The 24,112-nt window shown below is 47.3% G+C and overlaps 2 protein-coding genes across 2 annotated transcripts in view; one reads left to right on the top strand and one right to left on the bottom strand.

Annotated features, from left to right (window-relative positions):
- The window catches only part of SLX9 (SLX9 ribosome biogenesis factor), a 572,292-nt gene that overhangs the window by 537,036 nt on the left and 11,144 nt on the right, over window positions 1-24,112 (bottom strand). The gene's annotated exons all lie outside the window — the stretch shown is intronic.
- ITGB2 (integrin subunit beta 2) overlaps window positions 2,574-24,112 on the top strand; it is a 466,167-nt gene continuing 444,628 nt past the window's right edge. The window contains exon 1 of the mRNA XM_086955517.1: window positions 2,574-2,943. The gene's annotated coding sequence lies outside the window, so the exon portion shown is untranslated. The remainder of the gene's footprint in view (window positions 2,944-24,112) is intronic.

Here is a 24,112-nt window from a genome sequence, read left to right as displayed (position 1 = left end):
CTCCATAAATGTTACAGTTGCGGAGGACCACGTGGTCGTCCTCCTTCAGCCTTATTAGGGTTTTGGGATGTCATCCCCCAGGGGGTTTTTTAAAGGGAGGGGGCCATGTGGCCCCCTCTCCAAGCCTCATTATGCCATTGGTGCCCCATCCCCCACCGCCCCTTGTATTTTAAAGGGGTGGGGGACCATGTGCCCCCTCCTCCCTGAGCCCTATTAAACCCTGGGGACCCCATCTCTCAGACCGTTGGGGGGGGCTGCGTGGCAACCCCTCCACGAGTCTATCAGGGCCTGGGGACCACATACGCCTTGGCTGTATTTCTTTTACATGACGAGGGGTCACGATGCCCACCCTCCTCAAGCCCATTATGGCCCAGGACCTCCATACCCAGGGGCCCGCATTATTTCTAGGTGGGTGTCCTGTTGCCCCACCCAGGGCTCCCAATATTCACAACGTTGGAGGCTGTGGGGGAGCCACAGGGCAACTGCGGCCCCAGCCAGTTCTTCGCATGCTATGGGAGCCAGCGTTGTCCTGCCCGGAGGGACCAGCTTACTTCAGACGGGACCAATCTATTGATCTATTTCCATGCCCACATCAGTGCGGGCAGGGAAACCGATCACCTGGCAGGTTCATTTTTAAATGTCCCGCCTGCTGAGAGCAGACTTTGAGTTTGCTCCTGTTTAGGGAAGGGGGGGGGGAAGAGTTTCAAGAATGTTCCCACCAAGCGGAAGCAAACACAAGTTTTCCACACCGCTGTGAGCAGGGAAGCGGCGTATCTCTGGGGTGGGTACCCCAGGACACAGCCAAGTGAGACGGCCCGTGGGCATGGGATCCCTGAGGCCATAGAAAGCTCAGGGAGGGGGGCCTCCCTTTTAATTTCAGTAGCGGCCCAGGGGGATGGGTTTCCCAGGGCCTTTTAATGGCTCGGGGCCAGGGGCCCCCTACCCAGTTTTTTTTATTCCAGCCCTGTGGGTGGGCTCCCCTGGGGTCTATAAAGGCTCAGGAAAAGGGGCCCCGCTGACCCCCTCTCCTGATGGAATGAGGCCTCAGGGTGGACTCCTTGGGGACTATAATGACTCAAGGAGGGGGCGTTGCGCATCCCTCTCCCAGTAATTAAACTTGTGGACACCATTTTTTTTAAGATGACGTGGGAGGGCTGCACGATTGCAAAAAGAAATGGTAGGTTTTATTTCAATTTTGGCCTGGGAAGGAGGGGGGGGGGGGGAAATCGGTCCCTTCGGGTCCCCCTCACAGGGTCTACCTTGCATCATATATTTTTTTTGTTAAACTTCAAGACAGGGGACTAAGCCCTGTAATGGACGTCAGCATCATTTTTCTCGTGTTGCTGACAGCCAATGACAGCGCCTGCTCCTGTAGAAGTCAGCAAATTGGCACAAGGGAAAAAAAGAGCTCCCTAAGCCACTTAGAATGCTCTATTTTTGAATTGGTGCTTCCTTGAGAGTCTCACGAGCCTCTCACAGACCCAACCATCCAGATATACAAATATTTTTTAACCTGAATTTCAAGAAAACTACTAAACAGATTTACATCAAATCACAAAAATCACAATCTACAGACCAAGACACAGCTTCCTGCCAAATTTGGTGTCATTCCGTTCAGTAGTTTTTGCTGTAGCCCTTCTTAAAGATGTCAATGGAAAATACATAGGGATTTTGAATTTTGAGGCCCTACATTTTTCTCAGCCCTCGCTCGACGATCACCCCAAAACTTTCCATGTACAAAAGTGGCAAAAAAATACCACTTTTTAAGAAACGTTTTTAGGAGAGTCATCAAACAGTGGCAAACTTATTAGCAACACAAAAAACGCATTTCCGATGGAAACATTGACCACATACATATATACATACACACATATATATTCACACATATATATATATATATTCACATATATACACAGATATATATTCAAATTTATATACACACACACACACACACAAATATCGTAACACCTTCTGATGCTCCCTGAGGACCTTCGTCTGGCGCATGAGAAATTGTAAAAACACAATAGAAATAGACAAAAGTGCTGTGTACATGACCAATACCCAGTCTATGCATAAAGGACTCAGGCTTGGCAAAAACGGAAAGTGCATGAAAGGTGCTTGAATTTGTACAGGGGAATGGAGAACGAACCCCTGGCGAATCATTGGAAGGGTAAAGGAATGTAACCCTTCTGTAGACCTGCAGGTTCCACTGAATTTAGGCCTGCTGTTCAAGGGCAAGCAGAAAGAATGAGAGAAACATTTTAAAAAACATTATAACGTGAAAGAGGTATTGAAGGTGTGTGTGTTTATGCAAGATAAACGACTTGTTTTGAGAATACAGTGGGCGCACAGGGAAAGCACCATGCATTTCACTAGCATATTTGGAAATCAAGTCATTTCTGAGAAATTACTGGGAATGAGGAACTAAGAGCTTTATTTCATCTTCCACGTGACTCTCTTTCTTATAAGCATAAGCCAGAACAAACAAAACAGGCTCCAGAACAAAGTGTCTATTTGTAAAATGCCTTAGAAGGCATCCCGTTTTTGCATCGGGCCTTTACATAATGCAAGCCACAGACTGGACGGATGTCTGGCTAGCAATTACTGTTATTATTATCATCCAACTCAAAGTTCTCACTTGATCGATCTCAGAAGGGATGATGGATTTGAACTTGTGACCTGTAACTGGACGCTCAACCCGCTGAACTATCTTACCCCACCTCATTAGATCGCTTCTTCCGTTCTACAGTCGGTCGTGCGGTGAAGAAAGACTCGCCTCGTTAAATATTACTGCATTGGAACGTCTCATCTTCTGGATTACTCGCAGGACTAGTTGCACAAGAGCTCTGGCTCACACGAGTCGAAGAGCAAATCAGCGAAATAAAAGAAAGTCTTTGTCTTCACCTGCGCCACAGGTTTCAGTCATCGAGGCTCCGGTATCATGTGAGTGTTTGCCATTACCTTCGGATTATCTCCATACCGATTTATTTACTTACAAGCTACATGTTTTATTAGGGGCTACTTATTATAAACTGTACATTTTATAAACGTGGCGAACTGTCAGGCGAAAGTGGGGCAACGCTTTGCATTTATCTACTGGGAACCAATAATAGCTATAGCTAAAATGTTTATAATATCGAGCCCAATTTTCGGAGGTTTCACTCCCCAAGACATCTTTAGAAACAAGCATCAGCAAATCAATGTGTCTCGCCTTTGTGACTTAGCCACAGCATCCGCGATGCAGTGCAGCATGGATTAAGTTAAAAAAAAAAGTCGTTTTTGCCAAAGCTGAGCGTGTCATTTTGTATGCATGCACACCATGCATGAACGCGCCTACAAAAAGTTATTTTTTTTAAGTTACCTACCTCAGCTGGATCAAAAACCAAAAGTAACTTAAAACGAGCAACACATGGGCGTGTTGGAGAACGGCGACGCAACACGGGAGGGATGCAAACGGGGTGGGGTGGGACGTGGGGGGTTGGCCAGAAAGCCATAGGCATTACAGATGTTTTGAAGTTTATTACCTACTTCATGTTTCAAAAGCAGCATTTCTTTTGCATGTTCTGGTGAGAAAATTGTGCAGTTGATCACCGGATACAAATCATTGGTTCCACAGCAGTCATCAATATGTGTGCCACAAAAGAAGCAGTGTTTATCTAAGACTGTGTGCAATCACTGGAACCTACAGAGTTCTCATATTCCTGTACTGAGAGATTCACAGAGCTCTCAGTCAGCGGCGGCTCCTCCACTAAGGCAGAGCAGTGTCGCCCCACTGTTTTTCAGAAATGCAAAAAAAGGTAAAACAAAATTACAATAACACCTTGTTATTATCTTTTTTCCTGCTGATGCAGTATTACGGGGCGAAGCAGGGCTTGGTTGCTCACAGTGCAGAAGGAGGTGTGATCGGGGCACTTTCTAAGTGTGCATGATGGTTTGGCCGTCCGTCTTGGTCGGCCAAACAGTTGTGCATACTTTGCATGTTCTCCACCAGGCTGTTCTCCAGCCTGGGTGGAAAACATGCACAGGCTCTTAGTCCCAGTTTGAACGCCAAACCATGGCGCTCAGACCAATCACGACGCTGCTGTCATGGCGACAGGAGCATAGTGATTGGCTCAGGGAAGCCTGTGTGCTTCAGCTTCTGTTCCAGCACTCGTCAGGAAGAGAAGCGGAGGAGAGACACTGCTGTGACGAGGTAAGTGTATTTTTTTTTCTTCCCGCAACCCCCCCGCCACCCTGATCTGTGCCCGCCGCCACTGCATAATGTACATCTATTCTAACCTGGAAAAGGCACAGCTTTGACAATAACGAGCCAAAGCTCACAAAGCACCAGAGGTGGCTACTGAACTTTAAAGATGCCATTACGTTGATCTCCCACTGGCTTACATATCGATCCCAATTTGCAAAATACGAGCAAGCGAAGTGAACAAACACAATTTTAGACAACAGAATTTGAGAAGGGGGTGCCTTCTTTTTTTAGGTCTCGCGACCTATCGATGTGCGCAAGCGCATCGAGCGGAGCGAGAATTCAAGTGGCGAAAATCTTCTTCAAACCACGGGCTTTCAGCCCAGCGGTTTTCATGAAGTTCACGTGAATCACGTGAGCAAACAAGCACGAGCATTCAGGGCCAGCACAGCACATCAAAGGGCTTCTCCTCCCCTAATTATTCATGGCCGGCCGCAGGCCGGCCGTACTTTCAGTTTCCCGAAAGGGCTTCTCCTCCCCTAATTAGGGGAGGAGAAGCCCTTTGATGTGCTTCACACCGTGTCTCATTTCTCCTCCCCCCTCCCCTTCTCTGCCTTCCCTCCGTCTTGTCACCACATGCTTTCAAGTCCGGCCTTTCACCATTCCGTGGTTGATAAACTGTCTGCCACTGAGCTAGCTAGGTAAGAATGCCTGTTTTCCTAGCGCCTGGAGGCATTTCCGTTTGTGGTGAGCAAGGCTGTAATGTTTGTATATGGTAATATCGGCCATGTTCAGTGTTTGTAATACATTCAGACGAGAGTACGGGTGCTTGTAAATTCTAAAACCATTTTGTAACCCGGCGGCTGCAACAGTGACAGTATACGAGTGCTGACACTTCTCAGCCGGATTGCAATAAATGTGCATGAAAAATTAAAGTACTGGTTAAACTCAAGAGCTCGTGAGAAAGGCTCTTCTGCGCGGCTTTTAACAGGATGTCTGGGTCGAGGCACTGTTACTCAGTAGAGTAGCGACGTTGCTGATTTGCAAGCACTGGCACTTCAAGGACAGGTTTCACTAACTTATATATGGAAATACCTGAATTTCTCTGCCGCGCTACGTCCATATTAGTGACAAACTGAAAGCACCATTTCTCAGTGGGTCTTGAGTACTGATAATACATAGCACTGACGCTTCTCAGCTGGTTGGCAGTACTGATAATCAGGACCACTGGAATTATGCGGCAGGAGAGGGCCGCATTATGCAGCAAGTTTTGGTAAACAATGCAGCAAGAAAGGGCAAATTATCTAGCATAATGCGGCACATTTTTTAATAGTTTGATTTAATTATTTTGCCTCTTGTTAAACTTGGTAACACTGTTTTGTCTGTACATTAGTTGCACTTCTTCTGTACCAATTCAATACCCATACATAGCACTAAGCAACAGAAAGCTGACCATTCCAGCTTTGCCAAGGGCCTTCCTCTGCGCTGCAACACGTGGCACTGCATTTTTAGTAACGTTTAAACCGTTAGAGGTTAAATCAACATTTTGTACGGGGCTAAAATCTGCACATTATGTGGCACATAGTGGACTATGTGGCAAATGTGGTAAATCTATAATTATGTGAAAATCGAAATCGCATAATTCCAGTGCCCTGCTGGTAATATATGTGCTCTGGCACTTTTCAGTTAGTTAGCAGTACTAATAATGTACTAGCACTAGTACTTTTCAGTTGGGTAGAAGAACTGCTAATATACAAACACTGGCACTTCTCAGCTGGTAAGCAGTACTGATAATATACGAGCATTGGCACTTTACAGTTAGTTGGCAGTACTGCTAATACACCAGCACTGGCGCTTTCTAAGTTGTTGGCAATACTCATAATTTAAAATCAGTGGTGTTTCTCGACATGTTTGGATACTGGTAATATACGAGCACAAGCACTTCTGGGCTGGTGTGCATACTGATAACATGCTAGCGCGAGAACTTCTAGGCTGGTGTGAATACTGGTAACATGCGAGCACGAGCACTTCTAGGCTGGTGTGCCTACTGATAACATGCGAGCACCGGTCTTCTAGGCTAGAGTGAATACTGGTAATATGCAAGCACTTCTATGCTGGGTTATAATGCTGAAAATATACAAGCACTGACATGCGCTGGGTTGTAGAAAAGGACACTGGCACTTCTTGACTGAGTTGTAAAACTGGTAGTACACGATCACTGGCACTTTGCAAAGGGTTAGGATACTGGAAACATGCCAGCACAAGCGTGAGTATCTGCTTATTTACTTTCCAAACACCGCCTGCAAGTGGCTTAGCACAGGTGTGTTACAGGGTATTCGGCTGAAAGGCGCTCGCCTTTACAAGCTGCACTTAGGAGACAGGCCATCCCTGCTCGCCGCTATACAAATATTTACAGGCCCCGAGGCCCGATATAAAAGCCCCGGAGCACCTTCCGCTAACGGACAGGGAGAGCTGCCTCACACTGTCCCGATCACCTGACTCACAGCTCACGGCTGCCTGGCTTTGATCAGCGCAGAATGAAACTCGAGTCTCTTTTTATACCTCGAGCGGCTCCACAATGCGCCCTTGTACCTCCAGCCACTTCGGTTGCAGTGTTATTTCTTCCCCGATACAATAAAGTTCATATTAAACAAGCACTGGCGTTGCCAATAGGTCTCGCAGTAGGAAAGTTGGAGCTATTGGTTTTGTAAATGACAAAGCCCTTTATGTTTTGAAAATGAAAAAAAAAAAAGGCATTGTTATTTGCAATTGTAATAGCTCCAACTTTCCTACTGCGAGACCTATTGGCAACGCCAGTGCTTGTTAAATGTGCCAAAATGGCCAATTTCATTGCACTTATTTACATAAACTTGCTAAATACCCCTAGCTTTTGAGGGGGCACTTAACAAGTATTGTATTACAATCATGCCCACCAAGGGATCATAACCCTTCAATAGAAATTGTGGATTTACCTCCAGGAAAACTTAAAAAAATGAAGTAAAAGTACATTTTACAACAGAATATTCCATTGTGATAAATTGAGTTGTTGGTTGACTGAGGTGTGAGCCTTGGGCAAGAAGCAACCACAATCCTTGTAAGGGTGAGGCACAAGCCAACCCTAAACCTGTGCTCAACCCTCTGGTAGCTTAGCACAGAGTAGTCAGATTAACCTAGAGGTAAAGTGAAAACACAACACAAGAAAAATCCCACACCGATTTATAAAAATAAATCGAGACCAAAATGACAAAATCCAATAAGTCAAACTGGAGATATGCAATTTTAAGGATTTTTGTAATAACAGCATCAAGAAGCACAAAGCGCCAACTGGGGAGAGGATGTGGCCTAATGGCTAGGGTGGTTGACCTAAAATCTGGGGCACCGGGTTAGAGTCTCAGCAAAGACGCTGAACATTCTGTGATTCTGGGCAAATCACTTAGTCTCCTGTGCCTTACAAAAATGGATGTGTCATCATGTAACGAAACTTGCTCGTGTAAACACTCTGATACCTTTGGGTCAAATTTGCGCTATATAAAACTCCGTAAGAAAAAAAACTTCATATCTGGTTGGACCGGGTCAAAGTCACGAGGTCAGGCCGACCGCGATGGAGCGTAGGCCTGCCAAAGGCACTCACTTAGGTCTGCTGAACACCGTAGCTTATATTCTGGTGCGCAGGGTGTGTGGCGTTACTTTGCGAGACTTCACATTGTCCAGCAACAGTTCCGAAGAAGCTGTGCAGCAGGGCTTTGCGTCGATTACGGTAAGCTGTAAGGCATAGCTTGCCAGGGCTTTGCGTCGATTCTGAGGAGCTGGCAGTTGTGCGGCAAGACTTCCTGGGGCTTTTAATTTACAGGCCATGCGCAAAGGTAGTACCACTTTACTAGGGAGGCAGAAGTAAACTAAATATGTCAATTTGGTGTAAGCCAAGTCCTCCATGTTTAATGGAGAGAACACAAGCAATTTAGCCCTGATTAGCAGTGGTAAAGTGCGCAGAGATATAAAAGCCAACAAAAACGGGTACAGAAACAGGAAGGTGAATGGAAAATATTGGAGGATGACCCTGCAGAAAGGGCCAATGCCAACAGCCATAAAATTGGCTAAAGAACTGTATGTGTTATAGACAGTTAAATATATACGGGTATGGAATTTCAACTTGATTACCTAATTATGAAACATATGCAACATGTTTCTTCATTTCTATATTTCACTATCTTCAATTTTCCTACACTACGCCTTCCAAATATATTTTCAATCATGTATGGTGAATGCAAATATATTTGAAAGGGGCAAGAAGGGAACGCTGTATGGTTCAGAGATTTGAAAATCTCAAGTTGTAGACAGCATAGCTAGAAAGCTTTTCCTGGCTTGTATAACAGTGCTAAGGGGCGTGTCCGACAACATGGCCGAGAAGGACGTGCGCTGCTGAGCTCAGTCCTACTGCGGCAAAATCCATAAAGGCGCTGATGAGTGCCGACCTCACCCGGTAATCCAGTTTCACCGGTGCGTCCCCTGAGCCGGTCGCGCACCTTGTGGAGACGTGGATTGGCGAGAGAGGCGCGGAAGATCAGAGCATCCCTGGGTCCGGGCCGCCATCTTGAGAGGCGCGGAGCCTGCTGCGGGACGCAACGAAGGCCCTGGAGGGTCTCCGCGACCCTTCGCTGACTCACAGCAAGGAGTGGAGGAGAGGACTTCCTTGAACACGCAGAGTCTGGGCCGAGGGGACCGAAGGCCCACAAGGTTGATGATACGCGGAGCGCTGCACACGGCCAGAGGCACAGGCCGTAAACAAGAACGCAGGCGATCCGCGAAGGGCCAGTTACTCCTGAAGGAGAAGTGCTGTAGGGAAATCGGAGGCCCCAACATGTCCGGACTGTGGAAGCAGTAATTAAAACAGGTAAATCGCCCAGGAATATGACTAAAGCCCAGTAGGGGATGCTGAAAGAAATATTGGGGATAACAAGGAAAACATTGGAGGCCGCTGACTGGGGCCTGATGAGGGGTGATCGCCAGGGTTCCTGTGCCGGTGGTACTTAATCCCAGCTGCCAGGGCAGTGCATCAGGAGGCCTGAGAAATTGGGGCCCATACGTGTAGCGAAGAGACTAAGAGAGTGAGTTGGGGTGCCTCACAAGAAAGAGCCATTGACGTTGTGGTGAAAAGGTTGCAGTGGGGCATCTGCAAAAGTCCCCTGGCCCAGACAGACGACTGAGGCCAAAATTGACAGATTGGATTTGCTGACCCTTGGGGCCCAGTTGCTGCATATTGGGGTGTAGTGGTCGGGCTGCTTTTCTACTGCACCTGCGCCAGACCCTGGACGAAGCCTATTATGAATTGGAGGGGCATGGCGAGGCCTGCAGACTTTGGTGATAATTTGGAGGTACCTGATACCCAGGCTGAATAGTGCGGGTATCAGGTACCTCCAAATTATCTGGCTGGGATCCTGAACTGCAGGTGTGCACAAACTACGAGGGGAAGGAGCCACAGGTGCTGGACCCAGGGAGAACTTGTGCTGGTGAGTGCAGAGAATGTGAGACGCTGCTGTACAATATGGGGAAGGATAAAGGCGCCAGGGCGCAAGCCCAAAAACTTTTGAATTAGGCCAAGCACCTTACTCATGGCCCGGAACAACGAGACACGCAAGGTGATGGAGAGGTTGAGACGATGCCGGGGCAGGACACAGGAGGTTCCTCACTGAACGACATCAAGGTGACTGTACGGACGACTAGAGATGAGATTGTGACCAGTATAGATGCTGTGGTGAACGCTGTTAACCCACTTCGATGTGGCTAACGCAAGGTCTCGGACAGGGTCACCTCAACGGAACAGAATGTGGATGTCCTCTAGGTGGAGGTCAAGGCACTACGAGACAGGGTTATGGACCTCCAGAAAAAGACGATCAAGCTGGACGAGCGCGCAGAGGACCAGGAGGGACCGTCACGGAGGAACAACTTGAGATTTGTTGGGTTCCCGGAGAGGGCGGAGGGCCCCTCTGCCGAACTGTTCTTGGAAGACTGGATAACAAAGGCCTGGCTCCTGGCAAACCGTAAACGTTTTTTAATATTGAGAGGGCCTATAGGGCGCTGGTCCCTCTGCCATGGCCAGGGGCGCCACCACGGGCCATATTAGCCTGATTCTTTAATTACCGGGCTCGAGACATGCTCCTGCAGGCCACTCGCAACATGCCAAATCTACACCACAAGGGGCATCATATCGCAATCTTCCCAGACTATACACAGAGTGCAGGACCCACAACGCACCTCCCTGGCGGTGAAGAGACGCATGAGAGAGGCAGGGTTGAAGTACAGCCTTCTCTATCCAGCCAAGCTCTGGGTGGAACATAAGGGCAACAATCTGTTCTTTGGATCGGCGGAGGAGGCCTCAGACGGGATGGATGCCCCGGGAGATTCGGAGGAGGACATAGAGACTGGCAGCCGTGGGGGTAGAATCTACAGACCAGGTGGGATGGCGACGTAGAGCATCTGGAGGAATGCACATACGAGATACAAGTGACTCTGAGAGAGTCTGGGTGTGTGAAGACAGGACCTTGCAGGTGGTGGAGGGGTCACCAGAATCTGATCTGGCCTCTTCGGATGTCATCCCTGACACTAATGATGGCTGAACCCCTGGAGGGGATTGAGAGGCTGTTCGGGGCTATGGACACACAGATAAGTGAATCTATATCATTGTCCTGCTAAATGCATGTTACCTTCTTTCCTGTTGCACCTTTATGATTTTGGGGTGAGGTTAAAACGTGGGTGTATGTAGCGGGAGTCGGGACACGCACCTCATCACCCGGCTGGGGAACCAGTCGCTTGCAAAGCAATGATGTGAACAGTTTTACTCTGGGCGTGGCCCAGCAGGCCGTGCTCTCTATGCTGGAATGGCGGGGATTGATGCAGAGCCTTACTCTCTTGTTTAAAAAAGCCCGAGGGGGTGGTATAGGGCAGAGGATGGCGCTGTTCACTCGCTCTGTTGGCGGGAGGGATAGTCTTATCACATTGCGCAGTGGGTGGGTGGGAGGGGACTTTAACCTGTTTTCATTGTTGTTCATGACTATTGGGGACGTTTAAGGGATTCTGGTCTGGGTTATGGTTCATTACAGATGGCTCAGTTTGATAATGTACTGGCGGGATGGGAATGGAAGTGGAGCGCCAGTCGTGCAGGCTTATGGCTAACTCCTTGACGAAACTCCTTACGTGGAATATACAGGGGATGACAGCGTTGCAGAAACGTAGGAGAGTATACTCATATTTACGGAGATACAAAATAGCAATAGCAGGTTTGCAGGAGACACATGTTTGGGGGGATACGATGCTGTATATTAGGCGCAAGTGGCGAGGGCAATTGTATGCCACTTCATTTTCGGGATTTGTGAGGGGAGCGTTGATCTCGGTGGCCCCCGGAACCCCATTTTAGCACTTACACCATGTGTGGACCCTGAGGGACGCAACATAATACTGCATGGTAGGTTGGACGGTCACGATATCTGCCTGATAAATGTGTATGCCCGTAACTCGGACACCCACACGTGAGGTGCTGATGGCGGCGACTCTCTATTTGGGTAGAGACATTGTCCTAGTCGGGGAAATTAACTGTGTCCTGGATTGGGCGCTAGTCTGTGAACCTCCCCTCACGAACACCAATCCCGGCATGACTGGGGCCCTGATGAACGTGATGAGGGAATTAGGCCTGCTAGACGCATGGAGGGTTCGGCGCCCAGATTCGCGGGTGTTCTCCTGTCATACCCCTGCGGCTGATACATTCAGCAGGTTGGACCAGTTCCTGGTGTCGCAGACTCTGCTGCCCAGAGTGCAGGAGATAGTGTACCTTCCCAGGTATATCTCGGATCACTCTCCGTTACTTTTAACCCGGAGTATGAGCAGGCCCAGAACGGCAATTCCTACATGGCAGCTTCAAACGGAGGCACTCACAGATTCGCCCTTCGCTGGGAAGCTAGGGGAGGAAATTCTTTAGGATCAATTGGGGCTCGGCATCGTCGAGGGGTGTGGAGTGGGAAGCAATGAAAGTGGTAGTGCGTGGATTCTGCCTCAGCACGACTTATGGGGTTCAGAAACAGCTTGAACTGGACATTCAGCTCACTGAAAAGAGGCTGGCTGAGCTGACAGAATTGTTGCCTGCAGCACCTGGCCGCTTGAACGAGTAGAGAGAGGCACGGGAGGAACTACTGGCATCACTATGCCGCCTAGAGAAGTTCCCTTATTTAGCATACCGACAATGCCTACACGTGGAAGGGGATCGCTTGGGGGCATTGTTGGCGATATTGATCCGAAATGAGACGCCAACATCACCTATAGCACAAATGAAGACCACAGACGGCTGCACGCTATATAGTCAGCAGGGAATTTGACACTTTGGCGGTCACATGGCTGGAGTTTACGCAGGGCGCTCCACCCTGGCCCTGGAAGAGATAGAGAACTTTCTCGCTGCTCTGAATCTCCCTCATTTGGAATTGAAGCCGGCCAAATGATGGATGAACCGATCTAGAGAGAAGAGATACTGGGGCGTATCAAATCTCTGAAGTCAGCTAAGAGTCTGGAAATTATGGTCTTCCGGCCGAAGTCTATAGGAAATATGCACACATTCTGGCAGACCGCCTTTTTGAGGTGTACAATGATGCATTCCAAAGAAACACTTCTGCCCTCCATGAATGCAGCGGTGGTGGTCATGTTCCCCAAGGCAGATAGGGATGAGCAGCTTCCGGGGTCATACAGACCCATATTCCTATTGAACATTGACATGAAGGTCCTTAGCTGGATCATGGCAGCGCGTCTGCAACCGTATATGCAGCACCTCGTCCACTTTGATCAGGTAGAATTTATCCCCAAACGTAGTATGGCCCTTAATTTACGACCATTGTCCCACATCGGGCACTCACCCGTGCTATACCAGGAGGAGTGTGCCCTGGCACTTTTAGATATCGAACAGCCGTTCGATTCAATGGGGTGGGCGTCTACGAACAGAGATGCTGGGTGAGACTAACCACGTGGTGTCCATGTATGCGGACGACACCTTGGTGTACGTCTGGGACCCGTTAGCTACAATACCGACCTTGATGGATGCCCTGGAGAGGTTTAACCACGTGTCAGGCCCGCAGATCAACCCGGGGAAATCCAAGTTGGTCCCACTGGGGAAATTGGCCCAGCGCCTAGAATGAGGGATTACTGGAGGTAGGACTCCCGTGGGTGAGGACTGCACCCCGATACTTGGGGGTCAGATTGCCGGAGGCAGCCGACCAATATGTGGCGCTCAACATTGGTAGAGTGCTGGAGGAGTTGAGAGGCTTGGTGCGTTTTTGGCAGGAGTTGCCTATGTCACTTATGGGGAGGATAGCTCTGATCAAAATGGTGGCCCTGCCTAGATGCTTGTACGCAATGCAACACTCTTTCTTTAAAATCCCTGACACTTTTTCACATACCTAGATAGGCTACTAACGGACTTACTAATGGGACCCAAACACAAACAGGTCAGTCTGATCACTTTGCAAAGAACGGTGGAAAACGGAGGGTTGGAGGTCCCATGTCTGGAATAATACTACGCGGCCTCACAATTACAGCATGCAGTAGATTGGCTGGACGAGGACGACAACTGGGAGAAGGCCCTGCTGGCAGGGACCTTTGGAGCTACCCGAGTTGCTTATGATGGGGGCCAAGGTAACCACAGCCTGCCCCTACATTGTTTGCCATGTGTCGGAGCTATGGGAATTGTTGGTCCGGAGAGTGTTGAAACCAGCCCCATATGCCCCGGATATGCCTTTGTGGTTTGTAAGACCTTTCCAACAGATTTCTGCATCCATGCCAGTGCGGAGAAGGCAGGAGAGGGGATGTTTGAACATGGGGGATCTCTGTGCCAACCCACAATACATCAAGCGAAAGCAGGCAGTGGAAACCTTTGAGCTGGGTCCAGGACAGTTTGCAAAATATGAAAAAATAGCGCAAGTGGCGAAGGACCTATGGCCTATTGACCGGACAAACCTCCGGTTTCAAAAGTGTTACAGACTCGGATAGAAATTGGCAAAGGCTGCAGAGTGATTTCACAGCTCTACCAGACAATTCGGGATGATGGGGTGGGTGGGGCGCTACCAATCCAAGCAAAATGGGAGGTGCTGAGAGGAGATCAGATTACGGGAAGGGAATGGACCAAAATCCACTAAGGGGTTAAACAAGTGAGTACGAACACGAGGTTCAAATTAATTTGATTTAATTATATACATCAGTCGTATCTTACTCCCAAGATGCTACTTAAGATTTACCCGGGGCGATCAGGGCAGTGTCCTAGGTGTGGTGAGATGGAGGCTACGTTTGTCCACATGGTCTGGACTTGTCCTGAACTGCAGGAATATTGGACAGAGGTGCTGACTGCGTTGAGGGGAACAACAGAGTGGAAGATAGCAAGGGAGATCCGGGTGGTGTTGTTGCGTTTGCTGCCTCGACCTAAGAATAAGAATCTTAGCAGGAAGCTTCTCCTTTTGGGACTGGTACTTGCGAAAAGGCGGATTGCCATTTCATGGTTGAGCCGCCGGCCAACCAAAGTGGCACAATGGGTACGGGACATACAGGAATGGGTGACTGCTGAGGTGATTAGAATGCAGCAGACTAGACGGGACGAAAAGCTAGAAGAGAACTTAATGGTTTGGAGCGAGATGGTGGCAGAGCTAACAAGCGGGGGTGAATTGCAAGGATGGAGAGGAAGCCGAGGAAAGCATTTCACCTGGAGCTCATAGCTGCCAAGGTTTCACATTGCTATGTGTGACATTTTCATAATTTATGGTAATTATGAGTGACATTTTAACGACTATGAGTGACTTTCTCGCAAGCAAAAGCAAGCAATGAAGACCAGGGAAACATTTAATTATCAGAAATTACACCTATTTGAGCAACAGGAAACTCTTAAGAGGATCTTAAAATTGCTGTATAGCACCAGAAATAAAGTGGCCTTGTAACCTGATTGGACAGTAGTCACTGACACTCAGCATCGGGGCAAGCATCAGGCGAGTGAGGCTGAAGCTCACGTAGGTTACAACCAGCTAGAGCAGGACTAAACTATGTGCACAAGGAAGAGTATACAAGACAGTTTTATTCGTCCAATTAGTAATCTACAGCCCTAAAATACCTAAAGCAATAGGTACTCACAAAATGTAACTTGCACCTATCTCTGGAACGAAAGATGAAGAGCCATGGGTGTGGACTGAGGGGCAGGGTTTTAAAACACAAACTTTACAATACCACATGTAGAAAAAAAAGATACAAGCATACGTCAACTGTCATCGTAATTCCGGGTAAGACAGTTGAGTTCAAGTGGAAATGCACACTAACATAGATACCATGTTGGAATAAAAAAGTTTTCAGTTTTGTTCTGTTAAAATCAACGTAAACCAAATGTTGGATGAGACACTTCCCATAATAGAATCAGCACTTTAATGACTTAAATGTTGCAGTTATTCTTGGAAGTAGTGTTCAGGGAAGGCAAAGTATGAATGCACATACTTAGAAAACTTTGGGTTTCCTTTCAGAGTTTCACTTTATATAGTTTATAATGCTACTGTTAAGGGAACCAGAACCACCCCCAAGAGTCTGAACTCTGAAGCCGTGCTTTCAGGTGTGCATAATAATCTCCTTTGATTGGACTCTTTAGCAAAGCAATGCAGAGAACTGCACAAATATTTGTGCGTTGGTTCACACAAGTAATGCGTGAATTGTGTTTAATTTCATGTTAACAATTTACTGCTTCCTGGTCAAAATTACAAGTTAGTAAAAGCACCCTATAGTAACGTGTTTAGTTGGTGCTGTTGGCTAAAATGAAAACGTTGGCGGCAGACAGCAGCATGCAACCCGGGCATGTTGGGCAAGACAGCCTCGGGCTCTGTGAGGCAGCACATACTTGGTTGTGGCCTACAGGCAGCCTCGAGCCTGCAGCCATGCACAGGGCAGAACTTCAGCAACACTGCAGACGGCTGATAACGCACTGCCGCTTACACTAAAAACACATATTATAGGTAAGATCAGGTGCCGCTTACACAAAAAAAGCAGGTAGGTAACACAGTATCTGATTTACTTCAGATTCCGAGTCCCGCCTGCTTCCTCAGACTTTGGTCCTGGCCTGCACAGTCATTCCCTCTCACTTCACGGGGGGAGTGGAGGGGATGGTCATGATCAGGATTACGATTTTTAATTCACTGCAGCCAGGCGGCAGTTTGGGCAGCGCTGACATGATTTTGCCACAACCAGGAGGAACACCAGCTCCGGCAGCACTACAAGAATGTGATGTCGCTGCGGGCTGGGCATGATTCAAACATAGCTAAGCAGCAAAGCTGCACAACTGAGTGCTCAGGGTTCCACAGCCTTCATGGTCTATGGTCAGGGATCGGGAGGGTCACAGGTGGCAGGGCTCACATGTTTTAAATAATCCCTGTGGTGCGAGCAGTGCTGATTGCCACCACAACTTTGTCACAGTGCGGCTCAATGACCCCGATCGGCCCAGCGCCACGCACAGGAAAGTGTGGTATAATTTAAAGGCATATTCTTAATTTTATTAAAAACGAGCGCAGTGAGAGATTCCATTACCTCACTGAAGCTGGTAATGACATTTAGCACTAAGAAAACAAACGGCCGACACGTGGTGCAGCACTTTTCACAAATGAAAGAGTAAATGCTAATTTTATTATTTTTTTTTCACTCACGTGTCCAGGATGTCCAGCGAGACCCGAGCGGGACCGCCCAGTCAGTGACAGACTGTTCTGGAGGCCGCTGCATCGCGGGTGACTGACTCCTTCCCTCAGCTGCGGCAATACTTAAATTTGGGAGGGTGTAGCAGCTGAGAGCACACTGCGGCCCGACTCGGGCCGATGCGAGATGCAGCAGGAAGCTGCGAGAACCATTGTTTGCGGGCAGGGTGGTGCGCCAAATTCAGCAACCAGCCCTCCACAAATTGATTTCCGGCTCCCCGCTCAGAAATCAGGATGTGACGACGGTCCCCCGCGGCGCCGGCCTGCACGTAACCTGACTGGGCCCCGTGGCGTCAGGCTGACAGCCAGAGTCGCAACGCAGGGAAATTGCGATTTTGAAACATTGTAGCACATGGAGTGTGAACCTGACTGCTGAGTAGCCTTAGCTCGTTGCGAACGAAGCCCCAAGCCTGGGAGAGCTACGTGGGCATGACGCGCTGCTGGCGCGCTGATTCCTGCCTCATTTATTAGTTTGCAGTAACATCTGAGACACTAAGAATATGCGTGACAAAGCATTTTGGTGCGGTAATGCAGAGAGCAGGCAGTGGAAACCTTTGAGCTGGGTCCAGGACAGTTTGCAAAATATGAAAAAATAGCGCAAGTGGCGAAGGACTTATGGCCTATTGACCGGACAAACCTCCGGTTTCAAAAGTGTTACAGACTCTGATAGAAATTGGCAAAGGCTGCAGGATTACCACACTGAAATGCGTTAGTATCACACCTGATTAGTGATACTTGACAGGACTGGGAGCTGGGCCAGAGGGCGATTAGGAGGGAGGGGGGACGGGGCAGCGAGGACATGTCAGGCAGTGATTAGACAAGATTTGGGAGGCTAACTGATAGACACACAAACCAGGTCCATACATCAGACATGGAGGGGGAGGTGGAGGGGGTGCGGGAGGGGGGTTAGCTAGGGGACGGGGGGGGGGGGTCGACAGATAAGGAGTAGCTCACAAGTTCGGAGACAAGGGACCATAGTAGATACGTGTGAGACTGGCAACGAAGAGAAACATGCCTACGAGTAAAACCGTGTGGATAATAGGTGAAACACTGATCACAACTACAATGTAAATAGGCTTCGGACTGATGTATATGTTGCCTTGACTCTCAATAATGTGTGAATATATGTGGACTCTGTAATGCTTACGATAAATGCAAATAAACTATATATATTTTTTAAAAACAGTGCTAATGCAACAGGCAAGTTAATCAGACTCAGGCCTCGGATAACAGTAGTGATAATAGCATCAAATACTTAATCAGTTTGGAAGAATGATGTGGCTTAACACAAGTAATGAACTAGTAGCCACAAAAGCAAGAGACCTCTTCTATAAGTGGAACAAGATCGGCGATAAGTTACCTGAACCCATCATGAATATCAGTTTTAAATATACTTTGAAATACAAACTTTCTGTTCCCCAAACATCAGTTTGTCACTTTCTGAAACTGCACATGCTGCTAGTTCATAAAACTTCCTTATAAAGTCTGATCCCCCTAAACAAAAGCTTGTCATTTTCATGAGACCATTCAAAAAAGAAAAAAAGCTTTTCATTTGTAGTAAATACACTTTTATACCACAGACAACACTAATATTTTCATCAAGTACTCACATTCACCACTGCAACACATGGAAACATTCTGCCTTACTACCCATATATCAAAATTGCATGCAAAGAATAAACATCACAAGCCGTGAATTCCCTCCATGCCACGTATGTACACAACATGCAAAGTTAGGGCATCATTACACCAGAGCCAGGATTTTGACAGGAATAGGCTCTGTTATACCACAGATGCACGGCACTACCATTCCATATACTACCCTACTCTACCTGTGTGGGTTCACTCCAGGTAAATCTGAACCTCCCAACATAGAGGGCTGTCTCCACAATATTCAACATCTACATTTCCCCGACGCCTGCAGAGATGTGGAGGTATTGGAAACAAGGGCACACTTGGGGTGATGCACAGTTGGAGCTGATGAGATGAGTCTATGAATCCTTGTGCCATTGGTGCGTGTAGGGACCCCGGCCAGCCAGCCTGATTTAGGAGGTGCTGTAGCGGTAGCAATCCAACATTCTGGATGGATGAGGGGATCAAGGCAAGAGGAGAACAGAGATTGCGCTCCACCCAGCAGTCGCTGTGATTGCGTGAGATGTTGTAGCACACAGTGGAGCCACACAGTTCATCATGCAGCAATATCTGCTTGCTGTTCCATCTTCTATGAGGCTGAATTAGAAGGATAACGTCATCTTTACTGCATTTCCAAGCATTTGTCTTCAGGAGACAAGATGAGAGATTTCACAACTACTAATCCGCAACCTCTTCAATTCTATTAATCTGAGTCTAAAAGGCAGGAGCCATTTCGAAGCAAAAACTGCCACCTGCTTAGGCCTGCAATTAAAATATACGTAATAGTGATCTACACTAGCGAACCTGGGCAGAACATTTTAATTAGCTGCAGGTATACTACAACATAAATCAACATTCTCAGACACTTTTTTAAAGACTGAATATTCGATTTTGCATCTCCTTTTAAAATGATGTATCTGCAAATAATGAATCATTGGGTACGGCCAAGAGACTGCCTGGAACTGTAGAAATGCGAGAAGTGCGTCACTAAACCCCTGAATCAGGACTAGTGATGGCTTTACAGTGATGTGCTGTACCACTAAGCAAAGGCGTAGACTATCGGTCTAAACGCCCTCATTTGACTGTCTGCCCGTAGTCCTTGTAAAGTTTACATCACCACTGAGCAACTGGCTCTGCTTGGTCTGAAATATAACCATAACTGCTTAGGTTTCAGATTGCTATGAGTGACATTTTCATAATTTCAGTGTAATTATGAGTGACATTTCAACGACTACGAGTGACACTTTCTCTCAAGCAAAATCAAGCAATGAAGACATGGGAAATATATAAATATCACAAGTTATATCACCCATTTGAGCAACGAGAAACTCTAATAGCTTAAAACTGCTGCAAAGCACCAGAAATGGAAAGGCATTAACCGTGACTACAGTCCTTAGTAACATAGGGTATGCAGGCACTGCAGCTGCTCAGAACTGCCAAGCCTTTTGTGTGTTAAATGAAAAGGATGCCACCTTGGTTTGGGCCATACGAACATACCACTGTGCTGGAAGTTTGAGCTCTCCCACATCTGCTTCTGGTGTGTCTTCCCATAGCCTTATAACTTCACCATGAGGTGGCCCAAGACACTATGCCTGCAGAGGTGCCCCTGAAATGCAGAGCGAAGAAAACCGGCACCAGCAGTTTTGACCATGACAAGAGTCTTTAGACAGTTAATGACCCTGTGAGGTGCGGAGGATTAGAATACTAGAGGCATGGGGCAACCATGAGTCTGCAGTGGACTCTGGGAGAAAGGCTCAGGCCACGAGCCACCGCGGCGACCGCCTCGTTTGTTCAGTGAGTCCCGAGGCTGTCATTTTCTCCAAGCACATCTTGGCCTTTCTTAGGTAGGAGCAAATGCTGGGCATCTCTGCAACTACTGAGCTTCATTCACTGAGACCAAACCCTGCAAGTGTCACGGATTCCTGACCCGGGAGTCACTCTGGTCTATATGGGAAGGGGAAACAGAAAACAAGAAGTCGATTGTGGGCACCCGGAACATTCTCTAGCCTTAGGAGACATGCTCATTTGAAGCAGAGAGTGGGAGGCCTAAGCCAGTTGTCAGCCTGCCTCCTGGCAGTGGCCTTTATGATCGCTGGAACTGAAAACATGTCAAGAAGGCTCCGGCTGCCTGGAGACATAGCCTGTCCTTGGGGAGTCTGCTGTCCAGTTACAGAAGTCTGTCCTGAGCGACCGCTGCAAAAGCGGTCACTGGCTCCTTGACGTGATGCCTGGCAATGACTGAATGGCATGCTGGCGATTTTTGACAGCCCGGGACGTGAGGAAGGCAATTCTGCAAGCGCCATGATTGCGAAGTCCGTTGACCAGTTAACCAGCCCCTCGCTGCTCACTGTTCCTTCCAAAACAGACTCCCTGCCTTCTGCAGCAGAACGCAACATCACCTGGCGACGCCAGGTATGGCCCCCCCTAGCTGTGATTTTAGTAGCCTTTGCGCACCACCGAGGGAGAGCTGACAGCCGTGCAGCGGACATAATTACGATACATTGTAGCAGTCAGTGAGCAGCCTAGCAGCACTCAGCCTAGTTCAGCTACAGCACCAAGCCATCAGGAGTAGCGCCACACTGCTAGCTGCCACACTCCATAGTATTACCGTTTTAGGCAGTACTTCGCTGACACTCGGACACTATGCAAATGCGTGACAATGCATTTCAGTGCAGTGATGCGGATCACCATACTGAAATGCTTTAGAGTCACGCCTGATGTGCGATACTTGGCAGGACGTAACAAAATATAATGTAACAAAACTAAAGTGCTTATGTTTCTGAAAATGTTTTTATATAAAGCATTCTGACAACCATTGGGTTTAGTCCATGCTATATGAAACGTTAAATTAGTAAATACATAGATACCCAAAATATGCCATAAATGACAATCATTACGCTAGGTCCAGCATTACAAAATGTCATGGGCTGCATAATTGCAATAATTCCCACAATATTCCAAGAATGCACAACATTGAGACAGGTGAGCACCATCATGCCAAAGGTGCCCACAATATGCAGAGAGTGGATAGTATTAGGTGGAAACCATAATGCTTGTAAAAAATAAAAAATTTACCATTCCCATGGTAGGACATAATCAGGTTAAAACCCACACTATGCAAGAACAGACCCTATCATCCCACAGAAAACCAGAGAGCCCAAAATGCCAGGTGTTAATTTTTACCTGGGAATATCACTGCCAGGCTGAAAGGACAGCATGCTAGGCACACTCACACAAGCACCAACCCACAGGCGAACACACCCGCAGCAATTATAGCCAGTTTTCATTTCCCTGTGACCTCCTTCGCCCATGGTACATCTGTTAACTCTTCCACAGTTTTTCTAAATCTCACTTAAATTATTTTAAGGTTGCCGCACTACCAAAGTTTGAATAGTTTTAGGGGGACTGCCACAAACACAGGCTTCCAAACCCAGGTAGTTTGACAGGTGCAAGATTTGCCTGTACTCTCCCCCTATACTGCCACCGTCCTTCAAAGCCTACCCTACCAATTCCTAAGTTATTATCTCAGATCTCCTAGGTAGCTCCCCTAATACGTAGCACTGGCTTTCACAACATCTTTGTTAATTTAACAGCTGTAGTAATTTCTACAAATTTTGTGCGCTTCTCCCATCATCAAAATGGGACTTTTTTGCTGCTGCAAAGGAAAACTCTGTTGGTACTGCGGTAAATGCTGAAAGATTAATCTTCCGGCTCTAGTTTTTAGTAGTTCTGGGAGGAACCAAATCCACCAAACTCCACTAGAGAAAAGGAGAGAAACAAGAGACACAGACTGGATAGGGAGAAAAAAATCAGTATAGGAGAGCCAATTTGGTAAAACAGGATCCAAGGCATGAATCCTATGAGCAAGTGGAATTTTATACAAATTAAATTGAAATTGTGTGACTTTTTGGGGCAGATATGGCAGGATATAGGATTTGATAAAAGCAAAGGAACACATTAAAGGATTCTTCATTAAAACGTGGTGCTTGTTGATGGTCCCACAATAGCAACCAATGAAATCACAATATTCACAGAGCACAAAGCCCTGCACTGGATATAACAAACATTTGCAATGGATCCGGTCTCGCCTTTGGGACCTTAAAAGTATTCAGTCATGCCTCACATTATCCTTCCGTCTTCTGCGTTACTTTGGATTATTTAAGCAACAGAAAAGCAGTAAAAGGTTTGCACAAGCTCCAACACGATGCACACTCAAACATAAGCATATAACCACAATGCTTGGTAATGAAAAAATAGACAGTAGTAGGCTTGCTTGCAAGCGGTTATTTTCTTCACCCAAACATTTCAATACTTTTAGAAAAGAACTGAGAAGTGAGTGCCTGAAGTGTTAATGGTGGGCTTGCCAATTTTCATCATATTTTAAAGAAGGTTCATGTTGGGGCTCTGCCTATTATTCAAGGCACAGATTTCACACGAGTGGTAGCAATAAGTGTTAATGAGCCGGGATATTAAGTGAACTGGATAGGTGGTAGGTGGTGATGTGGCAATGGCTGGAAGCCGATGCTAAACAACACCGAAATGCTTGCAGGAAATAAATAATAAGCAAGCACGGGGCTAAAAACAGTCTTCAAAATGTACAACTTACCCAAAGAGGCAAAAGGACAAACTGCGTGAACCTTTTGATGAGATGTGTGCATAGTTCTTTTAAGAACTTGCCATTATTCTAAAGAGTCTGTACAATTGTGAATTTCCACTTCCAATTCGGTCTGCATTTTGTCGCAGGCTTGGCCTGGTGGTATCCCACCTTTCCACCAGACCAAGAGGGGCGCAGTAGACTTCTGCATGGACGAAGTGGAGAACATATATTGAAGTAAATAATAATTAAAATAAAAAGACTGCCCATGAGGACATAACTGCAGTTTTATGCATCATTTTTTCTGCAGTTTTATGTAGCACAAACTAGACTTTAAGGATATCGGAGCGCTGTATATGAGCACCAGTTAAAACAAGGACTCACAAATCCCAGAACTGTGCTGTTCACGTCTGAAGCAACACAAGCTGTGACTGGCAGGGTGTGTTGCTGAACACTGTCATGAAGCTTTAAGCAGAAACAGCTTTGTAAACAGTCAGAGGTGAGCTCTCTTCAGCTCGGCTCTAAAATAAAAACCCTGCTCATGACAATATAACTGCAGTTTCTGCATTTTTTTCTGCCGTTTAATATAGTGTAAATTCGACCCGAAGGTATCGGAGCGCTGTATATGAGCACCAGTTCCAACAAGAACACACAAATTCCGGGACTGTGCTGTTGACGTCTGAAGCAACACAAGCTGTGACTGGCAGAGTGTGTTGCTGAACACTGGTATGAAGCTTTAAGCAGAAACAGCTGTGTAAACATTTAGAGGTGAGCTCTCTTCAGCTCGCCTCTGACCGGTGACACAGCAGTTTCTGCTAAAAGCTTAGTCACAGTATTTAGTAACACATGCTGCTTGAAGTGTCCCAGGGACTCCCCCCACATTCTACATATGTGAACAGGGCCGTCTTTCTTACTGGTGTGCGAGGTTCTTCGTCTGTCTTCAGCAGTTGCTCTGTCACCCGGATA

The sequence above is a fragment of the Lissotriton vulgaris genome, chromosome 2_1 (genome assembly GCF_964263255.1).
Source record: "Lissotriton vulgaris chromosome 2_1, aLisVul1.2, whole genome shotgun sequence".
In the NCBI taxonomy this organism is placed as follows: domain Eukaryota; kingdom Metazoa; phylum Chordata; class Amphibia; order Caudata; family Salamandridae; genus Lissotriton; species Lissotriton vulgaris.
This window is presented reverse-complemented; position numbering and strand designations above follow the sequence as displayed.